General features: G+C 45.6%; 1 protein-coding gene across 5 annotated transcripts in view; it reads right to left on the reverse strand.

The window, feature by feature from the left end:
* The window catches only part of FGD3 (FYVE, RhoGEF and PH domain containing 3), a 924,278-nt gene that overhangs the window by 510,457 nt on the left and 397,951 nt on the right, over positions 1-15,870 (reverse strand). The window contains exon 1 of one of the 5 annotated variants that reach the window (XM_069643613.1): positions 6,663-6,736. The exons of 3 other annotated variants lie outside the window; for them this stretch is intronic. The gene's annotated coding sequence lies outside the window, so the exon portion shown is untranslated. Of the gene's footprint in view, positions 1-6,662; positions 6,778-15,870 lie in introns of those variants that run through there. One more of the 5 variants, XM_069643611.1, reaches the window with a different exon arrangement.

The following is a 15,870-nucleotide window of genomic DNA, read 5'->3' on the forward strand; positions in this document are numbered from 1 at the left end:
GGAATTTTCACGGCAGCAGCAGTTCTCCTCCTCAGTTGGCATTAGCTCGCACCGATTGCACGTGCACCAGGTGGAGACGCCGTCCATGCGACATGGTCCAGGCTCTTCATCCGTTGACTGGTCCTCCCAACTGCCGTCCGAATCCCCATCGTTTTCGCGTGCTTGCCTTTCCAGTAGTTCTTCCTCGGTGTACTCGGGCTCGTACATATACGGCATTATTGTGGCCATTGTGCGGTAAAGATAGTAAAATAATTTATAGCGGTGGTACTGGTATCTGTTCACACGGGCTACAAGCGGCGAAGGTAGCTGACCAGAGCACTGAAACGAGTCACAGAATACTCAAAGTAACACAGAGAGAGGAATGGAATCGAAAATCTGCTGCTGTATGTTGTGAAACGGTCTGTTTATACTTATTGGGGAAAGAGGCGTCCTGCCATTTCCATGGCAACACGTCAATAGCTGAGGCGCAGCGATTGTTGACACGAGACGTGCTTGAAATGGGCAGTACGCGTCTGCTGATGTCAGGCTCAGGGGCGGGGGATTTGATTTAGTGCCGCAAAGGCAGGTGAGCCAGGTCGATGCGGCGGAATGATAGGATTATCACAAAATGGAGGCTGATTTCGAGTGCGATAAGGGGCGAAAAGTCGGGTAAGGTCCATAGGAAAGTTTCCTACGATCTACCGATTTATGCTTACAAACACATGGCCGACCCGTAGGGACAATAAAAAAAAAGTCCCGGAACTCTCCTTTAATGAAAATGACAAATTCTAATGCTCTGCTAGCCCAGGGGTCGATTATCTGCACTGGGCATCTGCTATTAACTTAAAAATACAAGCCACAGATTTGGCCTGAATGCCAAAATAAATCTTGCATTTAGATGTTTGGTGTATTTTGTAAAAATAGGACCATTACTCCAAGTGATGGTTAATGGATTTAGGCATCCCTGTTTTCACAAAATAACTGGCCTAGGCACAAACAAAACTTTCAAAATACAAAATGGGCATGTAGAAAGAAAATATTTATGGTGTGCAATTGTATTTTTAATGGCAATCTGATAATATGTTGACCACTTATTAAATATACTTTATCTCACATGTAATACACTGTGTATCTCATTGACTAATAGAATACTAAAATACAAGTTGTACAACTCATCATGTTCCCCTTTTACATAACTGCACAAATGCAAACATTCCTTTTAAAATATATTTTTCCTTTAATAAAGCCTACAAACATAACATTATAACACGTTGTCCGGGTCTATGGCCGACATGCAAGTGGGGGTCTGCTATAGCCTTGTGTATGTTATATTGTGTCATAACTGCCAATTCTGAAAAAGTAAAAAATCGGCAATCTCATGGAATCGCCTATAATGATAGCACAGGGCCGGACCCCAACCTGTGCAGGGTGAATGTGTGCGGTTAGTGAAATTTCACCATGACCAGTACACCCCAGACTGGTATGCCGACTGTGGGCCAGTATTTCAGCCCACCAACTGTTATGGGGCTGGAGCCACCCCCGAACATACAAACACACTTTCGCAAATATATATATATAGATGACTGGTGCAATTTCAATTCATTCAGTCTGCGTAGAATACATTTTGATGTTTCAGTGCAAAATAATATTCCGAGCTAGCATTATTTGATGGCAACTCATACATTCAATAAAATAATACTCTATACTAATTGTTTTTATTGTTGGTCGCTACTGGCCTACTGCCCAACAATTTTTAATCTTGGTTTCTACCAGCCTACTGCACCTGTTAACCACTCATTACTATATTCCAGAGTAGTGAGCAATCAACCTCATCACAAACAGACCTGCAAGAGAACAACAACCACAACACTGGCAATCCCCACCTACTACCACTCCCTTTGGCTCCATGTTTCTTACTGTCCTCTCCCTCGCCATCTTCCAGCACCTCGACCTATGCTCACCCACCATTCCATCCCACCACTTCACCTATCCCTCCCATTTCCCCATTCTCCGTACATTCCCATATATGAATATGGAAACTCCTTCCCCCCCCCCCATCAAAACTTCACCCCTCATCTACCTCAGCAATCTCCCTTCAACTACTTGGATATTTAATTATTTTCCTTTGGCCCTACCACACTTCTTTCTCGTTAAACACTGACTCCCATCACACAAACCTTTCTTTTCTACAATAGCAATTTCTGAAACCGAGATCTCCCAACCGCAAAGACACTGCCACCCGAGTGGCCAGACACATTAATTTTGCTACCTTCTAACACTCCCCTTGCCTCTCTTAAAAGGTTGGGGTGTTGATCTCTTGATTAGCAAGAACACACCACCACCCACTATAACATATGACTTCTCTCCCTCAATCTTCAAAGCCTCCTCTGTCCAAAGTCTACCTTGCACCCCTCTTACAAACGTCCTGAACTACCACCCACCTGGAACACTCAGCCTCTTCTCTGACAATTATCAACACCATTCTACCCCTTCAGACCACGTGAATATACACAACCTTCCCACCCATAACCAAAGTAATTCCTTGGACTTTATGTTCCTATCCTTCTCACTCGACTCATCTGTTCTCACTATTGGCTACTTACTCACCCACTTCACCATCTCAGTTTCCCCCTTGAATCTTGCTCTGCTCTCCGTCAAGCAACAAACCTTCAACCCCATCTCGAAAAGGTCAACATCTATCTCCAATCTCTCTTTCCTATCTCTGCCCATATATTGAACACTCCTTCGTGGTGTTCAATACTGTACTGACAAAGCCTTTTAACTGTCAATATCTTCCCCCTCTCTTTAACCCTCCTTTCGCCCATGCCATCAACCATAGTTCTCCCCATCCATCCAATTGCCAAGGACAACCTGCCATAAATATCACTCTCTCACGCTTCTATGACCCTACAAAGACGCTATTCTTAATAAACTCACCGCTGCTTAGTAATCTGCCAAATGCTCCTCTTACAGAGATCTTACATCTGCTCTACCCTAAAATCCTTGCCAATTTTCCAAGACCCTGCAGTCCAAGCTTCCAGGTCCATGAACTGCTCTACATCATCCTATCATTCAGATGAGGACTTTGCCTCACGCTTCTCCCTTAAAAGCACCAACATAATTAATATACACACTCTGCTTTTCTATCTCTCTCACCCCATCCCTCTTTTTCTCTTCATTCCATCTCCCCCAGAATCAGCTCACTATTTTATTTTTCTACCACCACATCTGCCACACACTTACCCATCGTTCACTGGCTTCATCCTGCACTCCGTCCGATCCTTTTGTAGCCTGCATTATCAAGGAAATTGCAGCCAACACCTCCTCTAATGATTATGCCCTATTAACCCTCAACCTCCCAACTGGCTCCTTCACACTCAGCTACAAAACAGTTACAGTCATAACTATACGAAAAAGAAAACACTGGCAATACCAACAGGCCTTCCTTTCACACCCCATGTATTGCTCCTTCCTCACCACTCCAAAATTCCAGAGAGGGTTGTTTTTAACCCCTTAACTGCTGAGCTTTAATCCAGTCTATACAAAATGGACAAGCATACTTGTCCTTAGCACTTAAGGGGTTAACAACAGAGTCAAATACCTTAAGTTACCCTCACTCTGCAACACCCTCAAATCCTAAATGCTGTCAGCCCCCTCTCCTCCACCCTTATCCTATTTGACATTATCACAGACATCTACACTGTTCACCATTTCTACCTCCTGATAAGTCTGTTCTCTCTTGGATTGAAGCACATTCATTGGAGGCTGAGAGAAAGACAACTTCTGTCTTGGATGAATTGAGCATGAGTCAGCGCAGAGAGATCCATTAGTGGTTGCGACTCAAACAGTTGGTTAAAGGTTCAAACAAGGGAGAGGGTGACGGAGTGAAAATAGAAAATGATCCGTGTATTATGATAGAAGAGATAATGCCACTCTCCCACCTCATTTTCTCTGGTCCTTCTCACCCACTCACCAATGTATTGCAACCTTGGGGGATCTCTCGATAGCGACCTAAAACGCTTCCAGTGCAGGTCATCATGGCCATTGCAGACAGACTCAACCTCAACGTAAGAAATATCTGTCCGTACCTAGTCAGCATGACCCTCAAACTCACCCCATTGTAAGAAGCTCACTGCCTCCCATCAATTCTGTTTTCTTATCTATTGTATGTTCTTTTGTGATCAAAAGAGCATTGTTCCTCCTGTATATAAATAAATACATAAATAAATACTCCTTTGCTCGCCTCAAAGTTCTCAGCTTTACCTAATGCACCCCTTTATACCCAAATCTGCCCATATCTCAATCTACTATCACCAAGCTGGATTGGCACTCTATGTAAAATCACATTTTTTGTTTATGCTCCTCATCGACAAACCCAAAGATTGTCTTGAACCTCCACCACCATGCCGATTGCATCTCATTTTACGCTCCCACTGGGACTCTGCACTGCCCTTCTATCAACAACCTATATGACCCCATGCCCATGTGCTTCCAAATGCCTTGCCCCACCCCACGGGAAGGGGCTACCCTCAGCCAAAGCCATTGTATTGGTGGGACTATTAAAAAACAGGCTCAAACTCCACCTACAACAGAGCGAGGGAGACCTCAACACTCCCTCCTTCCTTGCTCAACTGATCTCCCAAACCATCTCTGCTGCTAATGTACCACAGGATTACGCAAACTGTAACCATACGCCCTAGGACCTGAATGCAACATTATCTTGAAGATGTATATCTTTGTCCCCTTATCCCCAGTTTACGGTCTATGATGAATCCAGGACATTCATCCCATCCCCATACCCCCTAAAAGGGAGAAATCCCCTTTGGGATTAGGGAGGTGAGCCTGCTACGCGATACCCGCCCTAGGGGTCAGGGCGGGCGGGATCCTACTGAGTGTGGCCATCCCTTCTGGGGACTAGGAATGCCCAAGTCAGGATTCAATCCCACCTCCCTTCAATTCCAAGACTGAAATGTTTGTTGGTTATATGGGAATCGAAAGGAGTAATCACATACAGGGACCATTTAAAGTGGATGGCTTGGTTTCTGTCCTGTACTGGTTATCTATCGCCTCTTGGTGAAATCGATGACCAATGAAATCTTCTTCTCCATTCTAGGGAGGAACTTAAATCTAGCCAAGGAGTAGAGAATCAGAGAGCGAGTGCCGGCAGCCCGCACATATGTGCAGACGAGGATGTTGCTCCTCCAAGGAAGCCACGAATTCGGTGTGGTGGGTGGAGACCCAAGGCAGCTGTGGAACGCTTCTGGTTCGACAAAGGCAGAGACATCAACGAGCCAGAGGTCGCTGATGAAGGATATTGCAAAGCAAGGGGGGCCAACTTCTTCACCAATGCTGGGGGTGGGGCGGGGACAATGAAGTAACCACGTCTTAATGAGGCACAGAGGTGTTGTAACACGGATGTTCGCTCATGCTCTTCACATCCAAGTTGCGCGACAGACTATTTATTCTCTTTATGCCATGACATACATGGCAGCTCTGTTCTTAAAGGTGTATACATTATAAAAAAGACAGTTAGGTACGGTGACCGAGAAATAGGGGGTGTAGGGGTGGTGTGCGCACGCACACAAGTAACTGGACAAGTTTGGTCACTGCCTATTTGTGCCAGCTTCTGCATTGCCAGTACGGCAGGGCAGTTTATTTGGCATGAGTTTACTAGCAAGGCTGCTACAGCCATTCTGATGCATTTGTATGTCTCTTGTCAGCTTTGTAAAAACACTTCTATTATTGTGAGGAAATAGTCAAACATATATATTCAGGGCATCATTGAGACAAAGCAGCCCTTTTGATGCTGCACCACCTTTGACAGCCTCAGGAGGCAAACATACATAGACCCTAAAATGTCAGGCAGGGGTGGCCAGCTCCTGCACGAATACAACAATCTGCAACCAGCCCACACGCACCATTTGATGACAGCCCTCTTAATCGAGCATCCAGCCATTCACCAAACGAGATACTGAACGATTGTTCCATTTACAATAGGGCAGCTGGATTTCTAGACATTTAAAAAAGGAAATATGGCGTTCATATCACAACCCTGACCAATGCAAGCAATTTCAACAGTATTGATTTTGTATATGGATGTGTGTCGCAGGCAGAGAGATGAGGAAAAAAAAGATGCAGTGCCCTTTCATTATCAATCTGTAGAATTACTACCAGAAAGTGCAGGTAATAGAACATCGCATGCCAGGTGATGCTACGCTAAAGGTTCGGCCAGGAGGCACGCACCTCTCGTGACAGCTCCAAAACAAATGTGTCAGACGGCCACACTTCCGCTTCGGAAAAAGAAGCGCCTGCGTGGGTCCGCCCACGCATTCGATAATTTGAAAGAAAGAAAGAAATAACATCGCACGCAACCTTACAACAGAACACTTAATAGAGCCGTTTGTGCGTTCTACTGGGAAGAAATATACACAAGTCGTCGACATTCGCATGCATCTAGGCGCTAGCCGATGAAAACAACGCCGGTAAAATTGTCACAACGGACCGCTCAAAGGCACAAAGCCGCTACGAATGTAAACAGATGCAGTGCTTAAAAAATAATGTCCAACTCCACCTCCGTCCTCACCATACCCTACAAGCTATGCGCATACATGCCGGCAACACCTGCATCAGCTCCAACTTTTGTCTTGCCAGAAAGACCTCACATTTAACCCCGTAGAACCTACCTGAACCCCGGTAGCGAGCCTTGCATTTTTCTGCTGTCTGAACGGCACGGCTTCCTGCCGTGAGAGCGAGTTCCTTTTTCGAACTCGTTCAAGGCTGGTACCAAAATGACGCTGCGTTTACATTTCTGGGAGATTACGCGCCGAGACCGGCGAGCAGGAACTACGGACGTTGTGCACACTCAAATAGGACTTGCCAGGAAAACCAAACCCATAAAAGTGCCCTGCGAGAACACAGCATGGGTTTAAATATATTTTAAAAGTCTACACTGAATTCGAATATTAAATGTGTTATAGTTCTCTTTTTTATTAGCTGTACAAACCATACAATCAGCTTTTATGTTTTGCCCATTGGGTGGCACAAAAGCACCCGTCTTTAAGCCGAAACTACTGCATTAGTACAGCTAGGTGGGAGATTGGACATAAGAAGGTTCACTGGACACACATTTTGTAGGTATTGTTTGGCTACTAACCCACCCATTGACTGCCCATGACCATGCCAATTACTATGGCCATTCCCACTGTGAAGAAATGCCATCTGGCAAGGGTGCAGAACCATTTTTAATTTTAATGAACAAATTGATGTGGGGAATTGCATCTCTGAAAGGTTTCCCTTGTCATAGGCGACATACCACAAGCATAGTGTACACGTGTGTCCTGCTGCATCAGTATCTGGATCTGAAGCACCTGCTCCATGAGTGGAAGAGTAGGTTCAGGGCACACAAGTGCCCATTTCACCGCTGCAGTGGCAGTTGCATCTCTGCAACGCAGAGCCTGCATTTAAGGCAGGCAAACCTGCACCAAAACGCATAGTTCTAAACCTCCTCTCCTGGTGGTAGAATAATGTGTAAATATAAGCCATTCGTGAGTTAGGGTATGGTGGATGGTATCCTCATAACTATTAAAGCCACAGGAGTCCCATTACCCCTGTGTCATCCCTGTGAACCTAGCTCAGGTGTAAGGGGCTATGTGTATTCTCCCTCTTTGATTACTTTGTGAGCGCTCGTAACCTGGTACCAGAGAGACAGCTACTCCATAGGAAGCTTCCTTGGGAGCAGGAATCAAAGGAACATACCCATTCACACAGTAGTATCCTCACACTAGGGTGCTGCATATCCAACAGCCCTTTCAGTCTAATGAGAATGGAGACGGGAGAGGTTAGTGTAGGCAGAGCGAGATCTTGACTTCTGGAGGAAGGTTCCACTATCTTGTTTCTTTCTACCTCCATCTCTCCTCTCTGTCCACTCCACTTCCTGTAGCACAAAGCACTTTGGGTGTGATATCAGATGGCGAAGTCAGTAGTACTACTCCATGACCCCAGTCTGCTCTTTACATCATGTGGAAGGGTACGGTACCACTACTCCATCACCCCATTCAGTTCTTTCCATCATGTGGAAGGGCACAGTAGAAGCACTACTCCATTATCCCAGTCTCCCCTTTCCATCATGTTACAGGGTACAGTAATAGTACTCATGACCCCAGTCCGCTCTTTCCATCATGTGGAATGGTACAGTAGTACTACTCCACGGCCCCAGTCTACTCTTTCCCTCATGTGAAAGGTTAAAATAGTACCGATCTACTCTTTCCATCATGTGGAAGGGTACGGTAGCACTACTCCATGACCCGGGTCTCCACTTTCCATCATCTGGAAGGGTACGGTAGCACTACTCCATGAACCGGGTTACTCTTTCCATCATGAGGAAGGTTAAAGTAGTACTTCTCCATGACCCCGGTCTACACTTTCCATCATGTGGATGGGTACGGTAGCAGTACTCCATCGCCATATGGAGTCAGCATCCTTTCAATTAATGTTGTGGCCTTCTGCTTTTGTATTTAGAAGGTCTTAGGTCTTTAAAATTTGATCTGGTGCAAAATAAAAACACAGTAACAGGCGACATCCTTACTATGTATAATTCCAATTATGATCGGGACTGGTTTGTAAATATATATCAGCGGCAACCTTTTGAATTACTTTTGTCAGATTTTCTCTCCAGGCTCTATGGTCGAGGGTGTCCGTTGTTCCCCTTCCATAGCTTTCAATCATTTTAATTGCTCACCTACTCTATGCGGACGGGCAGTCAGGCCGATTTCTCAGGAGTAGATTGGGGCAGGTGAAAACATTATCGTAGCAAATATCATCCCTGCCCTGTAGTTCTTAAAGTGAGGTTGCCTGTAGGTTGAAATCAATTGGGGGCAATTCGAAGTCAGCCAGGCAAGGTTATGAATGCCAAAGGTTCACCGCGAAGCCCCACTATGTAAAACCATTCCTCCTGCCACCTTAGCATATGTATTGCCCCATGCATGCATGCATGATTTGCATGTGCTCAATGTACATCTCTAATTGTAGAAAGGTTTACATTGTTAACATATATATCAATATATAGTACACATATCGAAAACAAAACCCATTATGACCATAGTTCATCCTCTAGTTTGTCTACTGTGACGAATCTTATGTCGTCGTCCCTTCTCCCAGAGGATGAGATCCTCTCATGAGTCCAGGGAGGTAAAACCGCAACCAGATAATCCCCCCCCCCGGGGGTGGTACTCAGCAGGAGGATATCATGGGGAGGAATTTTCCCTCTGGGATACAGGGAGGACTTCATGGGTCAACGTGGTATTCCCACCACTTATCCTTCCTCTACCCCCATCAGCCTTCCTATGTACTTGAGGCAAGTCTTTAGAACCTGTAGTACTGAGACGAGGGAAAACAGGACTGACTATACCGAACACCCATGTCAATCTACTGGGACGGGGAAGAGGCGCAGCGCCCTGAGCAGCCTCTCAGAGAATCAGATTGAACATTCTAGTGGTCATACCTCAAGCAGCTTAAGGATAGAATGGGAACTAACATTGCTGGCAGTCCCTCCCTGGAGGCACTGCAAGCAGAAGTCCTTTCCCACACCAGGAAGAGCTGAGCTTGCAGCTGCTACCCAGGAATTAATAGGGAGAGTTCTGGATTCCCTACCTGCTCCACTGAAGACAGAACTGACGGAACCGGCAAAGGCAAATGGCCCAGGCTCAGGAGAGTGCAGCACAATGCGGTTAAGCAGGTATGCGCAGTGCAGCTCCACAGAGGTGTGGCAGAGATGCACAATCCAGTAAAAAAACAGGAAGGCGCAAAGGAAAGTCGGTGGAAGACGCACTGAGAGCCACGAAGGAGGCGAACGAACAGGAGCCCCAAGAGAAGGTACGGGCTGTCTGGGTCTCAGGAGAAGCCATATTGAAGGGGTCTAGGACCTGCACATGATAAGCCATTGTGAAGGGGCTTGGGACCCGCATATAAGAAACCAATACGGAGAGGTCAGGTGTATTTCCGAAAAGCAGTCAGTCCCTGGCAGAAGAGTACACCAGGGCTGTCTGTTGAACTATCAAATTAAGCATGAGGAAGGTCAGGGGAGGGAGACATTCCCCCAATCACAATAGGCTGCCGTGCAATGCCTAAGCAAGGTCTGGGGATGTAGATAATCCCCCAGCCACATAGATTGCCAAGCCTGAAAAAGGTCAGGGGAGGGAGACATACCCCCAATCACAATAGGCTGCCGTGCAATGCCTAAGCAAGGTCTGGGGATGTAGATAATCCCCCAGCCACATAGATTGCCAAGCCTGAAAAAAATCAGGGGAGGGAGACATACCCCCAATCACAATAGGCTGCCGTGCAATGCCTAAGCAAGGTCTGGGGATGGTAGATAATCCCCCAGCCACATAGATTGCCAACAGAAGCCTGAAAAAGGTCAGGGGAGGGAGACATTCCCCCTTTGTTTGTGAACCATACCAGTTCAGAAGGAGGGAGTAATTTGTCTGGAGCCAAAACAGACAAAGCCAGTATAGTTTGGGTATAAGTGTATGGGATAGAAAAAAGGATTTCGGCATGGGATGGTGGACTTTTTAGTTATGACAATCTTACATTCTGTCTTTTCCTTAGTTCTTGTTGAGGCAGGCAAACCCCTCCTAGTGTTAGGAATAGGTAGCTTTTCTCCTCCCTTAGTTGAAACTAAAAGTCTTTACCCAAAAAATGCCAGCTCCGTGTCAGTCGCTTCCTTCTACACCCTAACACTGCATACAACAATATCCTCAAGGCAAAAAAAGCGCAGTTGTCATTATGCATTGGGTAGGAATCATTCACTCCTGGTGAGTGTGGTGTGCTGTGTGCGTGGGTAAATCGGCATTGAGGCAATGGGGTGAGTGACCTAAGCTGGATTCGTAACTTAACAATATTGTCATGTCTCGAGAATCAACCCCAAGAAAATCTTGTTTTTATGGTCTAGGACAGGTGGTCAAGCTCACAGTTGAGTACTCTCATGTGGCACAGGGCAAACCTGCACGAGTTCGATTCCCCGGCAGGCCGAATCAAAATTCTTCTGAGGTCGATTCAACACCATTACATGTGTTCATAAATAACAGTTTTATCACACCAGAAGTGTGAGTTAAAAGGCATTAATATATATAGATATTGTGTGGCATGCTGCAATTGAACATGCTCCCCAAGTGCTGCTAGCCAAAGGATGAAAGGCGTAGGTGGTCAGCTAGTAGTCTCACTTGTGGCATGAAGATAGTACACGGATGTATGCAGCAGGTGCTTTAACCCGTTGTGCTATCTAAGCAGCTTACTATAACTGTATGGACAATACAAGAAATAGAATACATGTTAAAGTGTAAACCTGTTGGTGTTGGACATCCTATGATCTGAAAGTGAGTGGCCTGTACCCTGCACTTTTAGAACCACGGATTACAGCCGACTGTTGCTGGTAATGAAACGCAAACCCTGGGTTCTAAGCCCGAATGTGAATAGGAGGAGATCAAATGCCAGCGAGTGCAGGCAGCCATCGTAAAAAGACGAGGCAGCGAAGATTGCAGCCATGATTCATGTTCAAGACATCCGTGAAGCAAATTGCCCTTAATAGGTGCCTTCCACTTGATTTACCCCCGCTGGGTCGTCCATCTTCAGTGCTGTGTACCTCTGGTGTTAACGCATTTCAGCATGCCCTTTGGCTTTTTACCTTTATTTAAGACGAGAGTTCACGATCCTATATTATTTATAGAAGAGCATTTTTATGAAACGAGCCTGCTACTTCTTTCCTTTAGAGGGCACAAGTTGGGTCTCTAAGGAAGAATCGAGTTATCCCAGAATAAAATAAAGACAAAGGTGTTTCAGAGAGCGTGCATGCATGCCATCCATCTATTAGAGGCTCACGTGAATAGCGTTTTATGTTGAACTCCCTGATAACTGTAGGGTTAAGGTGCCAGAGTCCAGCAGAATAACCGCCCTGCAGGGCACACTGCTGGTACTACACATGCAGGAGGCCATGCTGCAAGAGACACTATGAAAACGTACACTATCTAGAACTAAAGGGTCTCTCCCCGATATAGGCGATGCCTAGTCAGAAAATAGACATGCACCACAGGCGGGGAAGACCAAAGCCTGCCTTGTGCACCGGATGGCCCACAGTATTCGGTATTGACACAATTATGCCTGAGGGAGTGGATCGTTATCACAGTATAATGACCCTTAAAGTTACTGCCTGAAGCAAAGAGGAGGACTATAAATTGGGGATGTATAATTAATCCAAGTGATAATCCATCAACTACACCTCTTCTGACAGTCATGCTAACCGTTCATCTATTCCTCTCAACCTCTCTGCTGCCTTTGATACAGTCAACCATCCTGACAGCAGCCTTAGCTCCCCCACTCACGCCCCTTACTGTCGGTGTCACCCAAGAATCAGTCCTTAGTCCACCGCTCTTCCCTCTTTATACTGCTGCTCTTGGCACCTTGATTTCCTCCTATGGCTTCTCCCATCAAGTCTTCGCCGATGACAATGGGATCATTTTATCTTTTGTCTCCTCATCTGATGAGCTATGGTCTCAAATGTCTAATTGCCTCTCCGCCATCAAATACTGAACGGCATATCACTTGCTCATGCTCAACATCACCAACACCGAGGCTCTCTACTTCCCATCTAAACAGGCCATCTCTTCCTCTCCACCGAATCTATTCTTCTCTCCAGACTACCTTTCCAACTCTGCTCACAACCTTAGTGTTGTCTTCAACCCATCTCAAAACTTCTCCCTCTTCATCTCCAACTCTACCACTGAGGCTAAACAATCTCCTTCACATCAGAAAATATGATAACATCACCCCTTCAACACTGTTAAGCACCTATTCATTTGTATCTCTTTATTTAATTTTTACTTTTATTTCGGTCGCTAAATCTACGGGCATCAAGATGCTAGTTGAATTCAAGGTTACAGACGGTAGACAATCATGAGAGAATTAATTGATGAGCCAAGTTTTCAGTCGTTACCCGAAGGACCAATGTGATTAGTCTGCTCTTAGTGCTGGGGGAAGCGAGTACCAAAGTATGACTGCAGTGACTGGAAAACTAGACCCTCCCACTCTGGTGAGTCCTAATTTTGGCTGGACGAGAATGTTTGTGTAAGCAGAACTTGCCGTTCTTGAAGATTGTACCCTGGTAGATTTCAGGGCAAGTTAAGGTGGGACTGCGTTGGAAAGGCATTTGTGAGTGATTGGCGCTGCCTTGAAGATAATCAGTTCCTGAATGGGGAGCCAGAGAGACTTTCTTCTAGCCATAGTGATGTTCAAATGTTAGGAATGCCAAGGAATTTTGAAAGCTGATTGGAGAGCACTGTTTTGGATTATTTGCAGTTTGTAAATGTTGTACTTCGTTGTACTAGTGAATAAGACGTTGCAGTAGTCTAGCCTCAAGCCTATGATGGCGCAGGCGATGGTGAGGTGACTGTCATCTGACAAAAAAGGTCTGCAGGCATTGAGGAGTTTGATTGTGCAGGCTACGTAGGAGGAGATGGCATTGACTTGTCGTGTGAGAGATAGCGTGGCATATAAGTGGACTCCTAGTGTTTTTACTGACTGAGATACTTGGATGGTAATCCCATCTATTGAGAAAGAGGAGTATTGGTTATTCAGGTTTTTTAGGACTGAGGGGAGGCCAACGAAAAAGAGTTATGTTTTTCCATTTTTCAGACAGAATTAATTGGCGGCCATCCAGGCCTGGACGGTAAGGTATTGCCTCATAAGGGGAGGAGAATCAGTATCAGCAGCATAGTTGGTTTAGGAAATGACGATTGAATCATGGAGGTCAAAGAGGTTTTGTGAATATATTTCAGAGAGAGAGGGAGAGACACAATCTTGGTGGAATGCTGCACGAAATTGGTGCTAGGGGCGCTGGCATTTTCTGCAAAAACTCTCATAGATCTGTCTTTAAAAAAGGAGTCAACCCATTTTGGAGGCCTCTGGCGAAAAGTTGGCAGAGGTGAAACGTTGGACTAAAACCGTGTGGTCTACAAGATCGAATGCAGCAGAGAGGCCTAGCAGAAGCAGGAGACATGGATTCCCAGCGTCCCTAATTTCGTACAGTTGGATCTTCAGGTCCAGTAAAGCTGTTTCAGTGGCGTGACCTGGGCGGAACCCAGATTGCCAGAGTCCCAAGATGTGGTTTGACTCAAGATGATTTGGGATTTTAAGGTATGCTGCCCTTTCCAAGGTCTTTAGCAGGAAAGGGATTGTGCTGATAGGTTAGTTGTGGGGGGAAGGTAGGGTCCAGAGTGGGCTTTTATAGTAGGGGGAGAATCCAGGCTTCTTGGAGGCTGCGGGGTACTTGACAATATGAAAATGAACAGTTAATGAATGTTGTGATGAAGGGGATTAAGGCATCCGCGCAGTCTTTTCTAATTGTGGTATGGCAAACGTCCCCTTTGCATCTGGAGGGTTTTAGGCTTTTTAGTAGGGAGCTGACCTCGCCTTTAGAAACTCTGGTGAAGCTGAAAGGAGGGGAGTCCTGAACGATAGTAGGCGTTAGGTGCTAGGTGGGATTGTTTGTGGAGGCTTGCTTCAGATGGATTTTCATGTGGAGTGTGGAGATTTTGTAAAGGAGGGTGTAGTACCTTAGTGCACCAGGATTCATTTTTGGGGAAGTCCTATTTGAGAGGGCCAGGTGACTCGAGTTCCCTGAGAATGGAGAGGTGTTTTAGAGTAGTGGAGTTTGCCCTGGCAAGTAAAGTGTTGTATGTGGCAGATTTTGCTTGGAGGATGGCTAGCTTAAAGGTGTTTGCATCTGAAATAAAAGATTTGTCACTGATAGATTGGGATTTCTCCATTTGGCTTCGGTTTCATGATTTAGTGTACGGAGAGATAGGAGGTCAGGGGTGCACCAGGAGTTACAGTGCATAGAAGGTTTTGTCTTTCGAGGAGCGAGGAGAGCAATCGATTCGACTGAGTGTGTCATGACCTTGGAGTAAAAATTGGCCAGCATGTCTGGGTGAGGAAGATGTTCTAGTTGGAGTGTGTTCCAAAAGGGCAATATCCTGTCTTTTGTAAGACTGCGTGATCCCCATGCAATGGTAGGTGGACAGGCTTTGGAGGGGGATTGAGAAAGTGATGATATGGTGGTCAGTCTAGGGCATGATATGATGGACAGGATAGAGACTTTGAAGTCTCCGCTTTGGTACTCTCTCAATCTGACTACTGAGTCAGTATACTCTATGGCCTTTTCAACTATGCTTTTTTACATCTTAAGGTCCTCAACTCTGTCGTCTGTATGCTCTTCAACCATTTATGCTTCTGCTCCATTTCCCCAGCCCGTCGTTGGTTTGGCTGGTTTTCTGTGAGACAGAGGGCAAAGTGTAAACTCATTATCATCATCTACAAAACTATACACTGACTTGCCCTACCCTACCTATTGGCCATCTCACTCCCTACTTGCCACCTACGATCATCCTCAGCTCACTGCCTTGCAACCTCACGTGCCACTCATTTCTGCTCTTCTCCTCTCTCCACTCTGTTACTCTGGAATGCTTTTCCTCTCTGCATTACTACCACTCTATCCGTATTTAAATCTAAATTCCTAGTTCTCCTCCTTTCTAAGGAAGCACTTGCATAGCATTCTATGCCACCACATCTCCCTGTTCTCCTCTCTGCCATGAAAGGAAGGCATGGTATCAAACAGTAAGACAGTAAGATAAACACAAGTGATCACAGTTCAAGGGTGTTTATTGAACTTCAATTGGTTTTGAAAAAATGCCTATCTAATCCTAAATCTAAAGATGGGAGCAAGCAACAAGTATCAAATAACGCAGTCCTAATCGAGTCTGTCAAAATAAAAGGGCCTATACTAATACACCTATTGCCAATCCTTACTTCTAAATACAAATAGTATGTGAAACAAAGTTATGC

Source organism: Ambystoma mexicanum, chromosome 2p (genome assembly GCF_040938575.1).
Source record: "Ambystoma mexicanum isolate Mex_15411 chromosome 2p, UKY_AmexF1_1, whole genome shotgun sequence".
NCBI classification, from domain to species: domain Eukaryota; kingdom Metazoa; phylum Chordata; class Amphibia; order Caudata; family Ambystomatidae; genus Ambystoma; species Ambystoma mexicanum.